The sequence below is a fragment of the Cataglyphis hispanica genome, chromosome 21 (genome assembly GCF_021464435.1).
Source record: "Cataglyphis hispanica isolate Lineage 1 chromosome 21, ULB_Chis1_1.0, whole genome shotgun sequence".
Classification (NCBI taxonomy): Eukaryota; Metazoa; Arthropoda; class Insecta; order Hymenoptera; family Formicidae; genus Cataglyphis; species Cataglyphis hispanica.
Window position 1 is genome coordinate 4660436 of NC_065974.1, and position 8977 is coordinate 4669412.

At 33.0% G+C, this 8977-nt stretch overlaps 1 long non-coding RNA gene across 1 annotated transcript; it reads right to left on the reverse strand.

Moving 5' to 3' along the window:
- Positions 1-1133: 1133 nt before the first annotated feature.
- Positions 1134-7928, reverse strand: LOC126857228 (uncharacterized). Its single transcript, XR_007688470.1, has 2 exons — positions 7739-7928; positions 1134-5668 (listed from the first exon to the last, which is right to left on the reverse strand). It is a non-coding gene; the product is annotated as an uncharacterized LOC126857228 (long non-coding RNA).
- Between the last annotated feature and the right edge of the window lie 1049 nt (positions 7929-8977).

The following is an 8977-nucleotide window of genomic DNA, read 5'->3' on the forward strand; positions in this document are numbered from 1 at the left end:
AACCGTGTGATCAATATTTCCGTGTCTATAAAAAGAAGTCACTCGAATTTCGTCGAAAATGCATATTCTTATATTCCCGGATTGAATTTGCGCGACATTATTAATTAAAAAATTTAAGTCATTAAGTTATATTAAAAGCATGAAGAAAATAGATATTAAAATTAAGAAGTCAAGATTTCTTTTATTGGATTAAAAAGAAATGTATGTATATGTATATGTGTGTGTGTGTGTGTGTGTATGAGAGAGAGAAAGAGACAGAAACCTAAATAAATTCATAAAACTTATAAATTAAAATTTAATATTATAAATATAATAAAGATAATAAATATAATATAATAAATATAATATAAATATAATAAATATAATAAATATAAATATAATAAATATATAATATACAATATATAAATATAATAAATATAATAAATATATATAAATATATATATAAATATAATAAATATAATAAAGATTATAAAGAAAAACATACATTTTTTAGAAACACATATTACTAAAAAAAAAAAATTCAAGCGAACAAAATATTAAATTCTTAATTAAACGTCTATCTCAAAATTTATCGAGACAAAGATAACGCGTGTGCGATTACAATATGACTGCGGGATTGTCCGTCCACGATACATTTCCTGAAATCCTGTTGGCAGTCAACGTACCGTGAATCATCGACGCGACTCGATAAAATCCAGGCACGTCGATCACTCGCGCTTACGTGGAAAGGAATCGCGCTCGATCCCGCAGCGCGGTCTGGGCGCGCCGAGGTCACCTCTCAGCCCAGTTTCTAATAAATCGATCAAGAATCGATCGAGAATGCGCAATAGCCGATGAGCGTCGATATTTAATTGTATGGAAATCAGCCACTGTATGGAAACGCGTATATATCTTTATACGCGTGGCAAGGTTAACGCACACGTCGGTTCACCTTCTTCCATTGTTTGTTCTCTCTAGCGGCCGTAAACTCTGTTTAAGGATGTATGTGTCATATGTCAAAACATTCACGAAAGCGTTACAAATTTCGTAGACTGTTATATTTTTTTTTTTTTTTTCCGAATATCTGTACAGAACTTGAGCGCAATTCTCTTAACGTTTTGGAAATTATTTAAGTTTAAAGTTTGTATTGAGTCTTATGGAAAATCGTGTATTGCAGCGCTTATTGATAAATTTGATAAGGAAAAAACATTGCCAACAAAATCAAAATTTTTCATATATGAAGAAAACTCTAATAAATATTTGTGCAAAAATTATTTGATTTTAATTCAAATCCATGATTTGATTTAAATCCATTTACTCGTTAAAAGTTATTTGCTAAAAATTGTAAATCTCTCTCTCTCTCTCTCTCTCTTTCTTCCTGTAAATTACTCATATTTTTATTTCTTGCAGTTGATTTTTCAGATTCACATTCAAGAATTTTGGTCATAAATTAGAAAAAATATTAACTATTATTTCTTTTACGAAGATATTAAAAACCATATCATTTTGTAATCCAAATTTATTTATTTGATTTTTCAAACAGTATAAACGGAAGAAATATGTTTGTTTTTTTTTTAATTTTGACAATTACTGTTGCTATTGTATAGCTAAAATATCCTTAAATATATGTACGCTCAAAAAAAATAGAGATCGAATAGGAAGTATGGGGATCACCATTGCTTATAAATATATGTCACCCATGCTTATAAATATATATGTATAATAGGTACATTTAAGACATTATAAATAATCATTTTTTATCTATGATTAGTACCGTCATTAATTATAAATTAGCAATGAAGGATAAGAAATCTTCATTTCACAACTAGCTATTTTAAGAAAGTTTCATTTTATCCAACACTCGTTAATATTAAATATTTAATTCAGGTAGTGAATTTTTAACCAGGATAAAGAAAGACGTACAAGTTGATAGTGAAACATATATGATTATCATCTCTTCAACTTTTTTCCATGATTATCAAAATCCCTAATTTTATGGATGAAACGGAAAAAATACAATTAGACGGACAACTATCTTTATTTATAACAGAAACATAAGATGCCCTAAACGTTCTTCCGACAACTTTACTCTCACATGGATAATGGACGAAGGGTAGAGAACTCTCGCGGATAAAGTTTAGCGAGAACGGATAAGAAGAGCGGAAAGAGCGAGTTTAAGTTACTCGGCTATCCTGGGGATTGGGAAAGCCCTCTTGATTCTCTGTTGCGCGAGGTTATTCTCCGGTGTCTCGGCATGTCTAGGAATAGAACTTTAGTCTGTGTTACTTGCAGCACGTCAACGATTCTCCGCCCTTCTCTTCTCCCCTCCCGTAGCCGACGAGGGACACGGCGAACACGACTAAGGTATCGTTCACAACCGACCATTTGTCATCGCCAATGTCATTCGAAATTCTCGCAAGTAAATACGTCGCATCAACACCGACTGCTGTGTTATTCTTCCTGATTAAATTGCTTTTATACACACAATATTAATACATTGAACATTTTTTCAAGGACGGATATTCAAATCAACTAAAAAGAATATAGCTTCTTCAAAATAAATAAGTCTTGAGCAGGATTTTGAATTAAAAAATTTTGTAAAATTGTATTTCAAGAATGTAAATGTAATAGATGATACGAGAATTGTCTTTTAATTAATTTCTCAATCGCTTTTTTATTGGACGAAAATTGAAGTTCAAGTTTAATCGCATCATTCACGCGAAAACGTGACAAAGCTTCTTGGCGGGAAACTTGACAGTTAGATTCATTGATTTGAAACAAACAGTCTTCTTCTCAGAAAGAGACTCATTTGTTTTTAAGCGGAAACAAAGAGATTCTATTCATTGTTCTGTTAATTCATTGTAGCGACACATGACATATTTTGTTTCAGCATCGATTATTCTTGTTACAGATTTTAAAATATTAAAAAATATTTTGATTAAAAAATATTTTAATCACTAACATATGTTTCTCTTCGTATCATGACATCTACGTGATCTTTTTCTCTAGAAAAATTTCCTTTAGCTGGACAATCGCAGTTCTAACTTTTCAGTCAACACACATATCGAACCAATACAAATTAACAAAAGAAATAAGCCGAAGAAAGAGGAGCAGATTTTAAATTGTTTCGTCGCTCGCAAATAATCTCGAGTTAGTTTTAAAAATGATTATTAAATTGCTTAGGCTTTTGCAAAATAATATGACATATATTTGCATTTTATACATTTAAACGTAAATATCTGTCATTTCATAAGCTATACTAATAATAAAGCAAAAAATAAAACTAACGAGATTTATATTTATACATATATAAATGTCAACCTTTTTCTGTCTTGGCACATGTTAATGTCAAAAATGTAATATATCTCCTTTACAAATTTTTATGTAATTGATGTATCACACAAATTGGATTAAGCAATGTTATCTTGTTATTTAAGGATGTTCTGGATGTATAATAGTAGCAAAAAATTGTCAAAATTAAAAAGAAAATATGTTTCTTACGTTTATACTGTTTGAAAAATTAAAAAAATAAATTTGGGTTATGAAAAAAATTTAAGTATCGCAAAATAATATGGATTTTGACGTCTTCGTAAAAGAAAATAGTTTTAATTAATATTTTTCCTAATTTATGGCAAAAACTTTTGATCGTGAATATTCTCTGAAATCAACTGCGAAAAACAATGAAAAACGAGTAATTTGCAGAAAGAGAAAAAGAGACAGATAATATTTTTCTACAATTTTTAGTAAATAACTTTTAAACGAATTAATGGATCTAAATCAAGTTTTGCACAAATATTTATTAGAATTTCCTTAATATATGTGAAAATTTTTATTTTATTGGTAATATTTTTTCTTTGTCAAATTTGTCAATAAGTGCTACAATAGGCGATTTTCCATAAGAATCAATAGTAACTTTAAATTTAAATAACTTCCAAACCGTTAAGAGAATTGTGTTTAGTTTTTGCACAAATATTCAGAAGAAATAGTAGAATCTATGAAATTTTAATACTTTTATTAGTATTTCGATATATGTCACATACATCCTTAAAACGATATCTTTTAATTATTCTTCTTTCTCTCTTCTTTTATTTCCATTTGACTAATTGTCCCATTTTCTCGAATTACTGTCAAGAAAGTGACGTAATTAATATCATCCTCTATCTCTCGAGGACCAATGGAATATATTTTTTAAAAGTGTCGCGAAGGAGAAAAACATCGATGCGCGCGAGACATCGTGCCGGGATATCTTGCGGTAAATGAAATTAAGCGCTCTCATGGAAACGGGCTTTATTCTCCGTGAAAGCAAGCCATGAGGCTAGAATTCGGTCAAACATGAACATCATCACGCGGTGAAGGTGGGATGACCGTGGTCCTCCGTTATCGTAACCTCGTTTTCCCCCTCTGTGAAATTATATCGCTCGATGGAAGAAATCGGATGAAGTGTCCTTGCTCAATTAAAACAAAAAAGCATTCTTATCCTCATTATTTCCAAAATTTCGAATTTTACCGATGCAATCTTGCCATTCATAAACTTCATTTCTGCTGACACGCTATCGAATGTCACCTGTGATAGGATTTACTTTGTGACATAACGGCGTGGTTCTCTGCGCATAAAAATTTAAGATGAAGCAAGATAGTGTTTCTCAAGTGATGTTTCTTTTCTTTAATTGAAACTAGATTCACGAATATAAATGCGTAGACGATAATTATGTTTGGAGCGCGCGTACGCGCAACACGTTTAATTAAGCAAATCAAAGCGCATTTGTCGTCCTTGCGTAATCGCAGCGTCGATCACGTAATTGCGTTCCGTGACAGCACGCATTGTACCAGACGATCTCAGCGTCGATCGATCTCTCAGCCGGCGCCGCAAGCGTGCATGAATCACGCTCGCATCCAGATGACGGTATTCGTCCTCTCCTCGATTACTGGTTCTCTCCGACAAGAATAATAGACCTCGACAAGACGCTTCACAAAGAGAGACAGAGAGGTAGAATGACGCTATAAATTTAATATTAAAAAATTACACAATCGTCGCACAAATTAATAAATTCTATAAACATATACGTATCTTGCAAATTTTCTTGTCTCTCTCGTCACGCTTCTATTGGTACACGCACGCCATTCAATTTCTAGCTGTTCTGCGATTAAACAGCTCGCGAGCAACATCATGATTCACACCGGAATCCAGATGACGCCGAATAACTGCGTTCTCGGGAAGCGGAGAGGAGAGAGAGCGGATCTCTCTCTCTCTCTCTCTCTCTCTGCAATGGAGAAGGAGAAGAAGAAGGAGAAACGCACAAAGAGATAAAGAGAGCTAGCGCAGATGCGCGTGTATTTATATGACCCGCCGCACGCATACGAGCACGACGACGCTTACGCACGTATGGAACGCGACACGCAGGCACAAGCAGCGACGCGGGGCGCCGCCGGTCGTCTCGCTCGGCGAGGTTCCTGGCGTCACTCTGTCGGGTCTCCTGGGACCCTCCTTTCGCGCTCCTACGAAGCCCATCGAATCTACGATCCCTCCCTCTTCTTTCTCTTCGATCAGCCTCTCACTTTCTCGCTCCCTGTGTCGTGGCGCTGCCGGGACGCTTTCCAATTACATATTCGTCGCATCACGCTTCAAATTCCTCGAATCACAGACTTTAAAAATAAGTCTGTGATTTCGTCCTTATAATCTTAGATATTGCTAGAAATTTATTAGAAAATTATTATTGCGAGTCGAGTCTTTTTCGCTCATTTTTTCACCTTAATTATATTTGCTTTTCATTGAATCGTTATTCGACAAGATTCTAATGTCATTTGCATCGCATAATTATTTTATTACTCTATATATTCATTTTAGTTTAATTGTTAGTATATTTAAGACAATAATATAATAAAATTAATGAAAGCTTTTCTATCGAGATATTTTAAAGTTTTTCTTTTATCTCACTCCCAATTCTTCCTATTTTTATTAAATCCATTTTATTATGTTTTTATGTGTTATATAAATCCTTAAATCTTTGTATTTATTCTCTCTTTCTCCCTCTCTTCTCTCTTTTTTATTGTTTTTTTTTTCCTGCAAAAATTTATTCCGGAATAAATAGATTTTTTTCTCTCACTCTTGCTCTCGCATGCATTCTCGTCTCACAAGTTGAAAATACGTAATACGAATACAATTTTCTCTCATCCATCCTCGCAAAAGCACGTACGCGGTTACGCAGAACATCGCGATGCCCTCCCGATATGTCTGCAAAGTGGCTAGTCCGCGTCTGAGTTACGATACGGTCGTCTGCGGCTTCGGTTACGCTACGGCATGTTGTACACGATGAAGTTAAATTGAAGAGAGCTTTCCCAGATATAGGGTGTCCCAGAATTAGATCGACAAACTTCAAGTGGTCATAAAAGATATCAAAACAAAGTGAATTTTCCTCATCAACTCGTGTTGCAAATGAGCCGTTTTGACATTAGAGAATCAAAGCCTAACAAAAGAACCTCGAGAAAATTCTGATTTTGATGAACATCTAGGAAATGGGAATAAATAGATAAATTTAGAAATTTTCAATTGGCCCAAAAACGATTCTAGTGAAATCACTCCTCATACAGGGTGTCCTGACCACCCTTTTCATCCCTTTTCTTTCAAAAACTAAGCATTTTAGAGAAAAACGTTTCGAACAAAAATTGTATGGTTTTGAGGGGAACATAAGATGGTGTCATTGGTTTGACCTTGGATAGCATCGTTAAAGTCAAGTCAAGGACGCTTTAATTTCTTAAATGGAATCCTCCATTTTTTATTGCATATTCTTATAGCTTATGTCGAGATCTTTCCAAAACACTATAATAAAGTATTTTTTCATTAAGAATTTTTTGAGTTATTTTGTATCTTAATCTGACATATTTTAATATAAAATATAAAATATCTTAAATATTATTTAGTGTTCGATAATTGTATCATAATACTTTATGTATTTATGTACAGAATAATAAGATGAATCAATGGTGATGAATCAAAAGAAAAAATAAATAATTGTTATAAAAAAATATATTGCAAATAATTGCATTTTTTTAAAAAAACAATTATTTTCTGTACACTATTTGATTCATCTTATTGTTCTGTACATAAAAGTATTACAATATAGAATGGTTTTTTTTTGCTTTTTTTGATATATTTTGAAAATTATTCAAGATATTAAAAAATGTTTTATATAAATGTTTCATGATAAAAACATCTCTATTTGACCACATTAATAAAATTTTGAAAAAATAATTTTTTGTCAAGTTTTTTGGCCTTGTTGGTTCTCTAATGCCAAAACGGCTCATTTATGGACACGGATTTATTGACAAAATTGAATTGCTTTAGTGTCTTTTATAACCATCTGAAGTTTGTCAATTTAATTCTGGGACACCCTGTATGTATGTAATATCTGAGTACATACGTGTAATTTTTTTACATAAAAATATCTTTGCAATAACATCAGGACTTTCTTTCACACAATCTGTTTTTTCTTCAGAAAAAGAATCTATTATTTTGATATTTGTATTCAGTATTATTTTACAGATACGTGTATTAATTTCTTAACACCTGTTCTCATAGCAAGTTGCTCCAAGAAATAGAAAAACTTCACATTGTGTTCTAAAATTCATCAATAAAAATTTCGCATTTTTTGTAAAATTATGAATTTTGATATGCGTAGAAACGCAATTTAAACCTTTTTTGTTTTGCAATTAGTTTTTAATTTTTAAGCAGAATATTTTGAAAATTTACACATTAACTTACCTATTATTTTAGTCGTATTTGTAATTTTTTAATAAACATCGCTTGATCTATCTGGAATTCCACATGTCAAAGAAATTCCGAGTGTCAAATTATATTAGGGATTTAATTATAATTAAATCTTTAATGACACTTTTATTGCCTGCTCACACACACACACGCACGCGGTGATCCGATCTTTCTCCCCGCCCGTGTTTCCCTTCAGTTGCGTCCGCTCGACTCATCGACTGGAAATAACACACGTCGATGATCTCTCACCCTCTCGTACATGCAAGCCGACCTCTCGCCCTCCCTTACGCGTGAATAGCTCTCTCGCGATCGGCCTTTCACGTACGTACGATCTCACGCAGCTACGCGCACGCGCTTTGTGGTGTCTCCTGTCGCGCTCACATAATGAGTTAGGCATATATGTATAGTTCGCGTACCGAGATATCGCCGTTTACGCTTCGGAAATCAATTTAGGAGCCGTTAATATCAACGTCAGCCTCTCGAAAGGCTATCTTCGTTACTTTGTACATATTTGCGTTTCACGCGTGTATCGTGCTGGTATATAAAAGGAGAGAAACTAATAAAAAAATTATTGCACCATAAGTTCACGTATGTGTATTTTAAATAAATATAGGAAATCTTTTATAAAACACGCTATATATAAACGCTATATTTAATTCCGTGAGTTACGAGTATATATATATATATACACACTCGTTACATCGCATACATTATGGAGTAATAATATATATATATATACAGGATGTCCGCAAATTCGCGCAACACCCTTTAAGGAAAGGTAGAGGGTGTTATTCTGAACAGAAAAGTCCTGTATCATTTTTTTCTATAACGCTTAATAAGAGAGTTATTATTGAGTATAAAGTCTGGCCAATCATCGCCGATCTTTAGCCGGGCGTACGTCAGTGAGGCGCTGTAAACAGCTGAGCGCTCACGCACACATGCCAGGCGCCCGCCGGCTCATTGACGTGCGTCCAGCTAAAGGCCGGCGCTAAATTGCCAGACTTCACTCAATAATAACTCTTTTATTAAGCGTTATCGAAAAAAATGGTACAGGACTTTTCTTCTCAGTTTTATTTGCTCTATCTCCACACGACGGGTTATGCGATTGACGCCGGACACTCTGTATATATATATATATATATATATATATATATATATATATATATATATATATATATTTTAAATATATAATATATAAAATATATATATATATATATATATATATATATATAC